Source organism: Dasypus novemcinctus, chromosome 11 (assembly GCF_030445035.2).
Source record: "Dasypus novemcinctus isolate mDasNov1 chromosome 11, mDasNov1.1.hap2, whole genome shotgun sequence".
Taxonomy (NCBI): domain Eukaryota; kingdom Metazoa; phylum Chordata; class Mammalia; order Cingulata; family Dasypodidae; genus Dasypus; species Dasypus novemcinctus.
In genome coordinates, this window is record NC_080683.1 from 60496701 (window position 1) to 60512513 (window position 15813).

The 15813-nt window shown below is 39.9% G+C and overlaps 1 pseudogene; it reads left to right on the top strand.

Annotated features, from left to right (window-relative positions):
- The first annotated feature begins 9516 nt into the window (after positions 1–9516).
- Positions 9517–11461, top strand: LOC101437834 (importin subunit alpha-1 pseudogene; annotated as a pseudogene).
- Positions 11462–15813: the final 4352 nt, after the last annotated feature.

The window sequence follows — 15813 nt, forward strand, 5'->3', positions numbered from 1 at the left end:
GCAGCTGATGTACAAAATTGAAACAATAGATTTCAAACATGGTTCCCTTTAGGCTTACATTATGGCTTATATTTTAGACTAAGCAATTTTCTAAATTTTTAGTTATCTAATGTTTTACATTATGGTTTACATTTTAGCCTACAGACTTTTATACATTTTTGGTGTAATTTAACATGTCCTATATCCATCATTGCATGATCTTGTGGAACATTTCCATTGCCCCACATTCACACTGATTCCATCTATTCAATATATCTTTCCCCCTCCCCTCAGGGCCCACCGTGACAATCAATTTTCATTACTTGAAGGACCATATTCAGAGATACTTGCAACAATGTTGAGGGCTTAACATACTCAACTGCCCTGACTCATTGGGAGCCACCAATTCTCTTGAGAAATAGTTCCCTCTGTTTGAGAACATCAGTTCTCCCCAGGATGTGGGTATACCTTCACTCTCATTGCATGGGTCTCCACCCAACGATATAACCCATTATGACAAAATGAGCACTCACATACTCCCTAGAGGCTTGCCCTGTATCAGATGCCCCACTTAAGCATCTTAAACAGGTAACCTTCCTTATTATATTTTTGAAAGTTTTCTCTACATTATAATTTCAACCACATACCTGGCAATCTCCTATGTTCAAATGTCCCCCACACACACTCCCCCCAATTTCGTGGGCCATCTGACCTCCCTAGCCCCCCTCAAGCCTACAAAGCCTCACCCAAAGGTATCCCTATGACCTGATTTTATCCCTTTCCTGTACAAATACTTATCTCCAGCTTATCATAGATTTCACCCATATAATTGTCAACTTGAAACCTTCCTCTACCCCCAACTTCCGTTAAGCCTATAATCCAGTCTCTAGTTCTCTGAGACAGCTTGACTTACTTATTTCATATCAGAGAGGTCATGTACTATTTGTCTTTTGATGCCTGAGTTGCTTCACTCAACATAAGGTTCTCAAGATTCATCCATGTTATCACATGTGTTTGTAGTGTATTCATTCTTATAGCTGAGTAGTATTCCATTGTACGTATATACCACATTTTATTTATCCATTCATCTGTTGATGGGCATTTGGGTTGATTCCAACTTTTGGCAATAGGGAACAGTGCTGCTATGAACATTGGTGTGCATATATCAGTTTGTGTCCTTATTTTCAGATCTTCTGGGTATATACCCAGCAGTTGAATTGCTGGGTCATATGGCAAATTTATGGCTAGGTTTTTGAGAAACCGCCAAACTGTCCTCCAGAATGGCTGGATCCTTCTGTATTCTCAACAGCAGTGGATGAGTGTTCCCACTCCTCAACATTCTCTCCAGCACTTGTACTCTTCTGATTTTTTTATAGCTGCCAGTCTTATGGGAATAAGATGGTATCTCATTGTTGTTTTCATTTGCATTTTCCTAATAGCTAGTGATTTTGAGCATTTTTTTCATGTGTTTTTTAGCCATTTGTATATCTTCTTTGGAAAAGTGTCTGTTCAAATATTTTTCCCATTTTTTAAATGGACTGTTTGTCTTTTTATTTTTGAGATATAGGAGTTCTTTATATATGGAGGATATAAGTCTCCTATCAGACATAAGTTTACTAAATATTTTCTCCCATTGTGTAGGCTCTCTTTTCACTTTCTTGACAAACTGTTTTGAGGTGCAGAAGGCTTAATTTTGAGGAAATCCCAGTTATCTATTTGTTCTTTTGCTGCTTGTGCTTTGGGTGTGAAGTTCATGAAGCCATTTTCTATTACAAGGTCCTGTAGATGTTTCCCTACATTGTTTTCCAAGGTCTTTATGGTCTTGGCTCTTATATTTAGGTCTTTGATCCATCTTGAGTTGATTTTTGTATAAGGTGTGAGTTGGTAATCCTTTTTCACTCTTTTATGTATGGATATCCAGTTCTCCAGGCACCATTTGTTGAAGAGGCCATTCTCTCCCAGTCGAGAGTGTTGGGTTTGGTGGCCTTATCAAATACCATGTGACTGTATATATAAGGATCTATATCAGAACTCTCATTTGGTTCCATTGATCAGTGTGTCTATCCTTGTGCCAATACCATGCCATTTTCACTACTGTAGCTTTATAGTATGTTTTGAAGTTAGGTAGTGTGATTCCTCTAATTTCATTTTTCTTTTTCAGTATGTCTTTGGCTATTCAGGGCCTCTTTCCTTTCCAAATAAATTTCATAGTTAGGTTCTCTAGTTCATTAAAGAATGATGTGTTGATTTTTATTGTGATTGCATTGAATCTGTAGATCAGTTTTAGTAGGATAGACGTCTTAATAATATTTAGTCTTCCTATCCATGAACAGGGAATATTCTTCCATTTATTTGGTCTTCTTTGATTTCCTTGAGCAAGGTTGTATAGTTTTCTGTGTATAAGCCTTTTACATCTTTAGTTAAATTTATTTCTAGATATTTGGCTTTTTATTTACTATTGTAAATGGTATTTGTTTCTTGATTTCTTCCTCAGATTGCTAATTATTGGTGTACAGAAATGTTACTGATGTTTGCACATTGATCTTGTAACCTGTGGCTTAACTGAGCTCATTTATAAGTTCTAGAAGCTTTGTTGTAGAATTCTCAGGGTTTTCTATGTATAGGATCATATAATCTGCAAATACTGAAATTTTGACTTCTTCCTTTCCAATTTGGATGCCTTTTGTGTCAGGTTCTTGCCTCAGTGCCCAAGCAAGTACTTCTAAGACTGTTAAATAGAAGGGGTGACAGTGGACATCCTTGTCATGTTCCTGATCTTTGAGGGAAAGATTTTAGGATTTCACCATTGTGAATGATGATAGCTGTGGGTTTTTCATATATACTTTTTTTAAAGATGTATTTTTTATTTCCTCCCCTGCCCCCCCGCCAGTTATCTGCTCTCTGTGTCCATTCACTGTGTGTTCTTCTGTGACCACTTCTATCCTTATCAGCAGCACCAGGAAACTGTGTTTCTTTTTGTTGCATCATCTTGTGTCAGCTCTCCGTGTGTGCGGTGCCATTCTTGGGCAGGCTGAACTTTCTTTCACACTGGGCAGCTCTCCTTATGGGGCACATTCCTTGCACATGGGACTCCCCTATGCGGGGGCCACCCCTGTACGGCATGGTACTCCTTGTGTGCATCAGAATTGTGCACAGGCCAGCTCCACATGGGTCAAGGAGGCACAGGGTTTGAACTGTGGACCTCCCATGCAGCAGATGGACGCCCTATCCATTGGGCCAAGTCCACTTCCTTTATTTATACTCTATCATGTTCAGAAAGTTTCCTTCTATTCTGATCTTTTGCAAGTGATTTTATCAAGAAAGGGTGCTGTATTATGTCAAATGCTTTCTCTGCATCTATAGCTATGATCATGTGATTTTTTCCCTTTGATCTGTTTATATGGTGTATTACATTGATTGATTTTCTTATGTTGAACCATCCTTGCATACCAGAATGAATCCCACTTGGTCATGGTGTATAATTTCTTTAGTGCATTGTTGAATACAATTAGCAAGTATTTAGTTGAGGATTTTTGCATCTAGCTTCATTAGAGAAATTGGTCTGTAATTTTCCTTTCCTGTGGTATCTTTCTTTGGCTTTGGTACTAGGGTAATGTTGGCATCAGGGAATGAGTTAGGCAATGTTCCTTCTGTTCGATTTTTTGGAAGAGTTTCAGCAAGATTGGTGTTAGTTCTTTCCAGACTGTTTGGTAGAATTCACCTGTGAAACCGTCTGGCCCAGAGCTCTTCTTAGTTGGGAGGTTTTTAATTACTAATTCTATCTCTTTACTTGTGATTGGTTTGTTGAGATCCTCAATTTCTTCTTTTGTCAATAGAGGCTGCTTATGTTTCTAGGAATTTGTCCATTTCCTTTAAATTGTCCTTCTTGTTGGAATAGTTTTTCAAAGTATCCTATTATGATAGTCTTTATTTCTGTGGGGTCAGTGGTGATATCTCCTTTCTCATTTCTTATGTTGTGTATTTGCATCTTCTCTCTTTTTTTCTTTGGTAGTCTATCTAAGGGTGTGTCAATTTTATTGATTTTCTCAAAGAACCAGCTCTTGGTTTTGTTTATTTTTTCAAGTGCTTTCTTATTTTCTATTTCACTTAGTTCTGCTCTGATCTTTGTTATTTCTTTCTTTCTTTTTCCTTTGTTATTTCTTTCTTTCTTTTTACTTTGTTGTTTTTTTACTAATTGCACCAAGTGTGCAGTTAGTTCTTCAATTTTAGCTCTTTCTTCTTTTTTGATGTATGGATTTATGGCTATAAATTTCCCACTCAGTACTGCTTTTGCTGCATCCCCTAAGTTTGGATATGCTGTGTTATCATTTTCATTAGTTTCAAGGTAGTTATTAATTTCTTTTGAGATTTTCTCCTTGGTCCACTGTTTTTCTAAAAGTGTGTTGTTTCACTTAACATCTTGGTGCCAAATCTGGGTCTCTGGACCTTGCAGATTTCCAGTTCATTCCACTGTGGTCAGAGAAATTATTTTGTAACATTGCAATCTTTCTGAATTCATTGAGACTTTTCCTGTGGTCTAGCATGTAGTCTATCTTGGAGAATGATCCATGTGCACTTGAGAAGAATGTATATTCTGCTGTATTTGGGTGTAATGTTTTGTATATGTCTATTAGGTCCAACTCCTCTAATATATTGTTCAAAGTCTTTGTTTCTTTATTGATTCTCTTTTGAGATGTTCTGTCCAAAGTTGATAGTGGTGTGTTAAAGTCCCCACTATAATTGTAGAGGCATCTATTCCTTCACTTAGTTTTTCCAGTGTTTGCCTCATGTATTTGGAGACACCCTTGTTAGAAGCATAAATGTTTATGACTGTTCTTTCTTCTTGAAAGATTATCCCTTTCACTAATATTAGTGAACATCTTTGCCTCTCACAATAGTTTTGCTTTTCAAGTTTATTTTGTCCCATATTAATATAGCTACTCCTGCCCTTTTTTGGTTATTGTTTGCTTGTAAGATTGTTTTCCAGCCATCCACTTTCAACCTCCTTGAATCCCTGGGTCTAAGATGTGTTTCTTGTAGACAGCATATAGATGGGTCATATCTCCTTATGCAATCTTTCAGTTTGAGTCTCTTGACAGTTGAGTTTAATCCATGGACATTCAGTGTTATCACTTTCAAGGAATTACTTTTATTAGCCATATTTGCTTTAGATTTGTGTTTGTCATATTTTGTTTGATTTTTATTTTCTGTTTTCATCTTTTAGTTGCTCTTACACTCTCCTCCAACTCTGTCTCTCTTGTTTTTTTCTTTCTTCCTGCAGAACTCTCTTTAATATTTCTTGAAGGGCAGGATTCTTGTTAGCATACTCTCTTAGTTTCTGTTTATCTGTGGATATTTTGAACTCTCCATCATTTTTTTAAAATATTTATTTATTTATTTATTTCTCTTCCCTTCCCCCACCCCACCCCGGTTGTCTGTTCGCTGTGTCTATTTGCTGCATCTTCTTTGTCCACTTCTGTTGTTGCCAGCAGCATGGGAATCTGTGTTTCTTTTTGCTGCATCATCTTATTTTGTCATTTCTCTGTGTGGGCAGCGCCATTCTTAGGCAATCTGCAATTTCTTTGGCACTGGGTGGCTCTCCTTACAGGGCACATTCCTTGCGTATGGGGCTCCTCTATGCAGGGACATCCCTGCGTGGCATGGCACTCCTTGCGCTCATCAGCATTGCCCATAGGCCAGCTCCACACGGGTCAAGGAGGCCCGGGGTTTGATCCGCGGACCTCCCATGTGGGAGACGGATGCCCTAACCACTGGGCCAAGTCTGCTTCCCATCTCCATTTTTGAATGCTAACTTTGCTGGATAGAGTATTCTTGGTTGAAAAGTTTTTTCTTTTAGTACCTTGCCTATGTCATAAAACTGCCTTCTTGCCTCCATAGTTTCAGATGAGAAATCAGCACTTAATCTTATGGAGCCTCCTTTGTATGTGATGGTTCTCTTTTCTCTTGCTGCTTTTAGTATTTTCTCTTTGTCTTGAGCATTGGAAAATGTGGCAAGTATCTGTCTTGGGGTGGGCCTGTTGGGATTTGTGCTGTTTGGGGTGTGTTGTGCTTCCTGGACATGTACACTCATCTCCCTCAATAGGTTTGGGAAGCTTTCAGCCATTATTTCCTCCAACAGCCCTTCTGTCCCCTTTCATTTCTCTTCTCCTTCTGGGATGCCTATAATGCATATTTTTGTGCATTTTACATTGTCATTCAGGTCCCTAAGTCCCTGTTGGATTTTTTTCTATCTTTTTATCAATCAGTTCTACTATCTGTTTGATTTCAGATGTACGGCCTTCCATATCACTAATTCTTTCCTCTGCCTCTTTGAGTCTGCTGTTATTTGCTCAAAGTGTATTTTTGATTTATTGAATTGTGCTGTTCATCATCATCATATCCGTTACCTTTTTTTGTATGATTGCAATTTCTTCTGTATTCTCTCCAACTGTTTTCTTCATACTCTTAATATCTTCCTTCACTTCATCAAACTGGTCTCTAATATATGTTTTGAAAGCTTTAATTACTTGTTCGATGTTCTGCTCCTCTTCCTGGTTTTTAGTTTGTTCTTTGGATTGGGGCATGTTTTCCTGATTATTGGTTTGGTTTGTAGTTTTTTGTTGCTGTCTGGTCATGATTTCATCTTGATGGGTTTAATCAGTTGCTTAGTTTCTTTGTCTAGTTTGCAGTTTAATTAGTTGTCATTTTTGTGTGCATGTTTTCTCTTTGTCACTTTGTTCTCCTTACTCTATTTCCTTGTTGTTGGCTAAGTTCACTTGAAGGAAAATATTAGGGCCAGAGAAAGCAAAAGGAGTAAGAAAAGAAAATGAATAATAGTAGTATTGATAGTAAATATTAACAGAGGAACCATCTAGGAGAATGGATATTAGATTCATGTAAGGTATGTAGAGTTATAACAGTAAGAAAAGTAGAGTACATATAATGAGACAGTAAACTGAATATGGGGAGGAATATATTGTGAATTGAAAGGCCAGTGTGTTTAGAAGAGAGGGAAAGAGAAAAGAAAGGACAATAATATAAAGAGTGAATATAAGAAAGAAAACAGACCAAAGTATTAGAAATAAAAAGTCAGAAAACTAGGAGGGCAAACAAAGAGAGGTGTAATTTAAGAGAAACAATAAATGATGGAGGATAGAAAGATGTAGAGGAAAGGGTTAGTGTTGGTGGTCAAAATCAATACACACAGAAAATAGAAATTGGAGGGTGAGGGAATACAGCAAATGTGAAATACTCCCTGCAGCACTTAATAAAAAAAAATTTTAAAAAGAGAAAGAAAGAAAGGGACAAAAAGGGGAGTGGAAAGGAAGCAAGAAAAAAGACAGAAAGACAAAAGGGCCTTGGGAAGATAAAGAGGAAGGAAACACAAGAAAACAAACCAACAAAATACCAGAGCTTCAAGCAAGCAATCCTCTTTGCAGTTAAATAAAATGCTTAGGAAACTGACGTTCCCCCTTTCTCCCTTCCTCACTTCCCTCTCTCCCAGGGCAGCAGGAAAGCTGCCTGAGAGGTCCATTAGGAGATTCAAGTGAACCCTTGTTGAACCAGCTCAGCACAGAAAACAATGACTCTTAATTTCCAGAGAGAGAGCACCCACACCTCACCAAAAGCCCCAAGTATGCTATTGGAAGCTTGGAAAGCACCTCCTACAGTCCCTCTCTCTTAGGTGTGCTACTGGAGGGCTAGTTGATTTTCTGACTCCACCTTGTCCCGGACCAAGTTTCCTATCCCAGGGTGTTTAGGTAAACTGGGTTTTCTCAGCAAATTCATCACTCCTTTCTTCCCAGGCTTTTCCCAAGCCAGCTGGTATGTTCCTCCAAGTGCAAAAAAAAAAAAGGGGGGGGGGCGGTGAACATCAGAAAATTGAACCTGCACTTGTTGAGCCCATCTGTTGCACCTCCCACCGAATCCCTCCCACACAGTCCGAAACCAGAGGGCTAGGGTAATCCCGGACCTCTGGGAGTGCTGGATTCAGGAAAGGGAAGTCCGGGATATTGCAGACTCAGGGTATGTAGGTCTGTGGAACGTGGACTACAGGGGCTCAGGGACATGGACCCGGGGACCACAAATCTGGGGATCACGGAACTTCGGAACCGTGCCACACAACCGACAGTTTTCAGGGAATACAGCTGTCGCCAGCCCTAGGGGGAAGGATCCCGCCTCCCCACAGCTTCTGCCCTCTGTGCTTGTAACCCACAATTCTACCTTTAGCAAGCACTACTTCTGTCACAGTCTCTCCAAATCGACGTCCATACACCTCCTGCCTTGCAAGCCCCTGAAACAGCTGGCTCCGGCAAAATTCTTACCCTACTTGGCACTTCTTTGCAGGAGAGATTGTGAGGTGCACTCACTCAGATGCCATCTTCTCCATTCATTTCGAGTTACACTTTTTATTTCTCTTAAGCATGGGCCTTGAGAGCTTGTTCAGCGTCCCAGCAGGAAACTGCAGGCACATAAATATCCTTGACCAAAGAATGATCTCTCTTTCCCTCTCTCTCTCCTTAAGAATAATAAAGACTTGTAAAGTATTTGCCATTTGTCTGTCACTGTTCTTAGCAATATAATATATACACTAATTTAATTTAATCTTAAAATAAAGATTAAATTTAATAATCATCTTCACAAAAACACTATGAGATAGGTACTAGTAATAGCCCCATTACTCATGACAAAACCGAGGGATCAAGGAATTAAGTAACTGATTCACATGAAAGAATCAACATCCAAGCTTTTAGGCACTACATTATTCTACCTCCCAGGCAATGGCACAGTCTTGGGAGAGATGCACATGGAGAGGAACACAATTTAAGAGCTAGGGGGAACCGACTGAAACCAGGCCTCAGAAACAAAGGGATGCCAGCTTCGAGGACCCAAATGAAGCGGGATGGGAGAAGCCAGCGAGCTGGGCAGGTGGGTTTGAAAGCCACTCCTTCAGCCCCGTGGAAACACCCTGGGCAGCAGAGCAGAGCTCCTGCAGCAGAACAGCTTGGCATGGGAGGATAAACCCGGGCAGCGCAGCGTTTGGAGGAGCCGGTCTTCTGTGACTTTGAGGACAACCCCACCGTGCTGTTGCAGTGTTTGCGGGGCCGCGGGTTCATGTACATAAAGAAGGCGGTGGCTCAGAAGTGGAGAGTGTAACAAAAGAAACAAAAGATAATTTTCCGTATCAAAAGAAGCCAGTTTGGGAAGTGGCTGTGGGAAGTGGCTGTGGCTCAATCAGTTGGGCTCCCGTCTACCATATGGGAGGCTCTGGGTTTGTGTCCCAGGGTTTCCTTGTGAAGGCAAACTTGGCCCATGCACCACGGAGAGCTGACAGCCCATTTGACACGGAGAGCTGGCACCGCAAGATGATGCAACAAAAGGGAGACAAGCAGATACAGAAAAACGTGCAGTGAATAGACACAAAGAGACAGCAAAAGAAAAGGACCAAGTCGGGGGGGGGGGGATAAATAAATAAATAAATCTTAAAAAAAAAGAAGAAACCAGTTTGAGTGGATGAAGATGAAGATAAGGACACAGTCCTCGGCCTGAGCCGTGGTGGACGTTTTCGCGGCAGTCGGTCTGCAGCCTGTGAGCCCCGCACCGCCTCTTGTGGAAGGCTGACCCCGCTCCACAGCTTTCTCCCTTTGTCTCACAACCATGTCCACCAATGAGAATGCTAATTCACCAGCTGCCCGCCTTAACAGATTCAAGAACAAGGGGAAAGACAGTACAGAAATGAGGCGGCGGCGAATAGAAGTTAATGTGGAGTTGCGGAAAGCTAAGAAGGATGACCAGATGCTGAAAAGGAGAAATGTCAGCTCTTTTCCTGATGATGCTACTTCTCCATTGCAGGAAAACCGTAACAACCAGGGCACTGTGAATTGGTCTATTGATGACATTGTCAAAGGCATAAATAGCAACAATTTGGAAAGCCAGCTCCAAGCCACTCAAGCTGCTAGGAAACTGCTTTCTAGGGAGAAACAGCCGCCTATAGACAACATAATCCGGGCTGGTTTGATTCCAAAATTTGTGTCCTTCTTGGACAGAACTGATTGTACTCCCATTCAGTTTGAATCTGCTTGGGCACTCACTAACATTGCTTCTGGGACATCAGAACAGACCAAGGCTGTGGTAGACGGAGGTGGTATCCCAGCATTCGTTTCTTTGTTGGCATCTCCCCATGCTCACATCAGTGAACAAGCTGTCTGGGCTCTAGGAAACATTGCAGGTGATGGCTCAGCTTTCCGAGACTTGGTTATCAAATATGGTGCAATTGATCCTCTGTTGGCTCTGCTTGCACCTCCTAACATGTCATCTTTAGCATATAGTTACTTACGTAATCTTACCTGGACACTTTCAAACCTTTGTCGAAACAAGAATCCTGCACCCCCTTTAGATGCTGTTGAGCAAATTCTTCCTACTCTCGTTCGTCTCCTGCATCATGATGATCCAGAAGTATTAACAGATACCTGCTGGGCCATTTCCTATCTTACTGATGGTCCAAATGAACGGATTGAAATGGTTGTGAAAACTGGAGTTGTGCCTCAGCTTGTGAAGCTCCTTGGGGCTACTCAATTGCCAATTGTGACTCCTGCACTAAGAGTCATAGGGAATAGTGTTACTGGGACAGATGAACAGACTCAGGTTGTAATAGATGCAGGAGCACTTGCTGTCTTTCCCAGCCTGCTAACTAACTCCAAAAATAATATTCAGAAGGAAGCTACCTGGACAATGTCAAACATCACAGCTGGCTGTCAGGACCAGATACAGCAAGTAGTGAATCATGGATTGGTCCCTTTCCTTGTTAGCGTTCTTTCTCAGGCAGAGTTTAAGACACAAAAGGAAGCTGTATGGGCTGTGACCAACTATACAAGTGGTGGAACAGTTGAACAGATTGTATACCTTGTCCATTGTGGAATAATAGAACCATTGATGAACCTTTTAACTGCAAAGGATACCAAAATTATACTGGTTATTCTCGATGCCATTTCAAATATCTTTCAGGCTGCTGAGAAACTAGGTGAAACTGAGAAACTTAGTATAATGATTGAAGAATGTGGAGGCTTGGACAAAATTGAAGCTCTACAAAACCATGAAAATGAGTCTGTTTACAAGGCTTCATTAAGCTTGATTGAGAAGTATTTCTCTGTAGAGGAAGAAGAAGATCAGAATGTTGTGCCAGAAACTACCTCTGAAGGCTATACCTTCCAAGTTCAGGATGGTACTCCTGGGACTTTTAACTTTTAGATTGTACAGCTGAGGTATAAAGTTGTTTATGTACTATGTTTGGTATAAGTTTGTCTTGCTGTTTCTCTACTAAGAGCTCTTTTTTAAATGTGATTTTTTATGTAGCACTTTTTACAACAAAACTATACTTGAACAGTTCCAAACTGTACATACTGTATGAAGCCTCTCTTCAATGTGTTTCTTATTTCTATGTGGAATTTCATATCTTACAGTGTGTCCTGTAAATAAAGATTAAATTCCAAAAAAAAAAAAAAAAAAGATGAAGATAAGGAAATGACTGACATGATGAACAATCACTTCCGGAAGAATGATGAAAAATTACAGTGAACATAAACCTTCAAAAACAACTACAAAAGAGACAAAGAAGAATTTCGATGTGCCGTGGGGGGTGTACCTGCCTGGGCAGAGACTAAAAATGGCAGAACATCTTCATATTATGAAAATGAAGAGGATGAAGATGACAATTGTACAGAACTGGAAATTTCTTACCCACATCAACTTCTCTTCCAAGAAGCATCTTGAAGAACTGCCAACATGCTAATGCTGAACTGTCTGCTAATATGGGTACTTCCATCCTTGTGCACAAGTTATGATGTTTCCTGGATTAGATAACCGCGATCTCACTGTTTCTGGTTGATGGAGCACAAATCCTAAAATCCAGAACATTTATTTGGAAAAGCTTCCTATTCTTAAGGCTCATTTTAGTGCTAATGGAGAAGAGATTTTAGCCACAAGCACCCACAAACAAAGTCTAACATGTCTGTGACATGTTGGCTGAAAATGTTAATTCCTGTGCATCAAGTTAGAGGTTTGAAAGAGAAGATAGTGAAGAGCTTGGAAGTCTCCACATATGAGTCCTACTTGCTTATAAATGGCATTGCTGGTTATTTTCATTTGCTGTTGATGAAGACTAAAGAACTGACTGGTAATATGAAAATTAATGGAAGGGTTGCAGCATCCACGTTTCTTTGAGATAGTAAGAAGATAAATGCCTCTTTGGGGAATGGGGAGGTTTACGTTTGGAAAGTGATCTCTAGGAAGCATCTTAATAAATTTGTTTTTATTAAGACAATGGAGGACATTTATATGGATCAAGTATTGCCACATCTAGGAATGGATAGTATGTGGTTTGTGATTCTAACTGTGCAGTGGTAAACACAGACAATCAAGATTCTTGTCTCCAAGGAACAAACCTAAAGCCAATGAAAGCAATAATGAACTTGATTACAAGGTGATACTTCTCTGACCTACTTCAGAAATCTTGGCAATTGCTTTAGAAAAAAATAAAAGAAGCAGTTAGATTGGTTCACCTTCCTTCCTGTACATTATTTTCAAACTTTGCAGTCGTTAAAAAGAAGAATATTTCTCCTGTTCATACTATCAGATTTTTCTCCAGAAGTGGCATTTTGCCTTGGGGTATGAGTAAGGGCAAAGCCCTGATGTATAGGTTGCACCAATATTCAGACTTCTAAAGAGTTTATTTGAAATTCAGGGGAGCCTCAAGAGAAGCCCATCCTGATACAACTTCTCATAAAATTTTCTGAATGTGTGATAATAAATGAATGGTGATTTATTGAGCCTGCTCTGTTTATTTAAGTTAACAGAAATGTCTTAATAAACACATGATGACTTTTGTTTGGGAAAAAAAAGTTAACTAAGAAGATGAGGAGCAAGTCAGTCTTGTTACAGAAGCCAAAGGAGGAACAATTTTAAGGAGGAAGTTGCAAAATATGTCAAAGTGCAGAAAGATCAACTCAGAAAAGGCTTGGAAAAGCATCCACACTCTGATTTGGCAATCAAGAAGGGATTGTTGACCTATGTTGGGCCAGTCCCTGTGAAGTATCTACAATGCTGGGGTGTGGAGATGTTTTATCCAGATGGGAAGGGGGCAGAGGAAGAAGATACAATGTGTTCCCTTGAGATGGAGAATTGTCATGAGAAAAGGCTCTTCCTTCCTCCCTTTTTCTTCTCTTCTCCATTTCTTAATACATTTCTAATAAAGGAAAAACAGAAATTAAAATGACCGTGCAGATGGTAATGAGGCCTTTAGTGGTGCAGAAATGAGGCACATGAAATGTTTAAGGAAAAGGCTCTGTTTGCAAGACTTCTCCTTAGGGATGGGCTGAAGACACATGTGCGTGGGGAAAGAAATGGAGGGTGTGTTAGTTTCCTAGAGTTGCCATAACAAAGTACCATAAACTAGGTGGCTTAAAACAACAGAAATGCATTGTCTCACACTTCTGGAGTCTAGAAGTCCAAAATCAAGGTGTCAGTAGGGCCGTGCTCCCTTTCAAATCTTTCCTTGCTCTTTCCAGCTTCTGGTGACTTCCTAGCAATCTTCGGCATTCCTTGGCTTGCAGACTTCAATCTCTGCCTCCATTGTCACATGGCATTCTCCTTTGCCATGTCTGTCTGTCTCTGTGTCCAAATTTCCCTCCTCTTATAAGGACATAAGTCATATTAGATTAGGGCCCACCTTAATCTGGTTTGGCCTCATCTTAGTTACATCTTCAAAGACCCTATTTCCAAATAAGGTCACAATCACTGATCAGGGGTTAGAACTTGAACATACCTTTCTGGGAAACACAATTCAACCCATAACAGAGATCATGGAAGAGATTAGACTGCTGCATTGAGATAGAAAATCACAAACACCAGGAGAGAGAATAGAACCTGAGCTTCTTAGTTGGCAACCAAGTATTGGCCCATGCACTGCTCAAATCAACCACTGGGACTAGGTAAACCACTGTCAGCAGGCTTCAACAGGAGCTCAGAATCATCTATAGGTATCAGTTTCCACAACCTAAAAAAGTGAGATTTAATAATTTCTAAGATCCTTTGCATTTTTAAATTTTATGACCCTATGATTATTAACCTCAGGCAAGTGTTAGTCAAAGATAGCCACAGTGCTCCATAACTGCCCTTCTCTAACATGGATTTCCATAGCTACAGGGACATAAAATAAACTCACTACTGAAACCAAGGCAGCTCCTGACACTAAATGTGTCAAGGGAAAGAAAACATCAAGTTCAATATCTTTGACATTCTCTCATCCTGACACATTTTGGCAGAAAGAAAGTTTGAACTGTCACATTTTAGTTATTCAGAATGTCAGCCTATAGACATAGGGGACTAGAAGTTTTATTAAGACCATTATCTGGTACAAGCAACCAATAATAGAAACTTCATGCTTTAAAAAACTTTATTTGCAGCTGAGTTACATTTAACAATGTGACATAGGAAAAGCATTGTATTATGCAAAATTTCTAACTAACTTTGCCATATAAAATACTTGTCCATAAAATCATACCAGCATGTCTCAGATATAGGACATGTAATTCACAAAAAAGTTTCAAAGAAATGGAGAGAAAAATGAAGTATGGTAGGGAAGTTTTTATTTTCTGTTTTTATGGGAGCTCTAAGAACGTGTTAATACCAAGGGTCCAGAATAAAGAAAAGATAAAAAGGATCTTCTCCTTACTGCTGAAATGATCTTTCTAAATTTAAGAGTATTAAAATAAATAATATTTAGGCCACCCACCACAAGGAAATGTTTAATTTAAAGGTTTACTTTTGTGTCTTTATATGTTTATATTACTTTGAAAAATGTCAGGAGAGCTATAAACAAAGTAATGTATTCATTTATACCTTATTTCCCAGATTCACTTACACATAATAATATGTGCTGGATTCAAATACACAATACTTAATCAGTGTCTGGACTGATGCTCTCATTTGGTGGGATAAAGCCTGGTATTTATAAACCTAACAGTAAACGTTCAAATACCGAAGGAAACAATGCTTCACTCCAGTGCCCACAACCATTTTGTCAACACGTCCCACTCAGAGATAGTGAAATAGAGCTGGACAATGGGCACTGCTACTGACAATGAGTCATGATCTTTATGTACAAAAAGAAAACATGGTAATATTTTAACTAGCATAGCCTCATAACCAGTATTCAAAATTCTATTACTGAGGACTTCCAGGAAGATGGCATCTGAGTAGGGTGGCAGGGCTCAGCTCTCTCACAAAAACAATGAAGGAAGGGCAAAGAGATGTTTGAGGGAGCTGCAGACCAGCAGAGTGCTGCACATCATCCAGGAGGAAGAGGGACAGAGTGATGAAGAGGCCAAAGCTAAAACCATGAGTTACTAGCTCCTGAGGCCAGGAGTGGCACCCATCCCTCACCTACAAGGCAAAAAGCATGGGTAAAACCTATGGCTCACTGTGACCAACTGAGATGGAAACATCATCTTCCCCCAGAAGAAGGGAAGGAGCATTAGAGACAAGAGAGTCATTTCTCTTTGGTGAGTTTGGCCAGCAGAGCCCACTTTAAATCTCAGCTCTGGCCAGACCAGAATCACCAGTATATGGATGTTGAGACACTTCATGGAAGGAATCACCAAAGAGTGCTATCTGCTGGCTCAAAAGTTTTTTGCAGCCTTTCATGTCCAGGCACTATTGGATCTGGCCTGCACCCCATTAGTGGGTCCCTGGCCCTTTTTCATTACAAAACCTGGACAATTTTAAAGATTTAGGATAAGTTGAACCAAAAATCAAAGAAAAGCCATGAAACAAAACCAC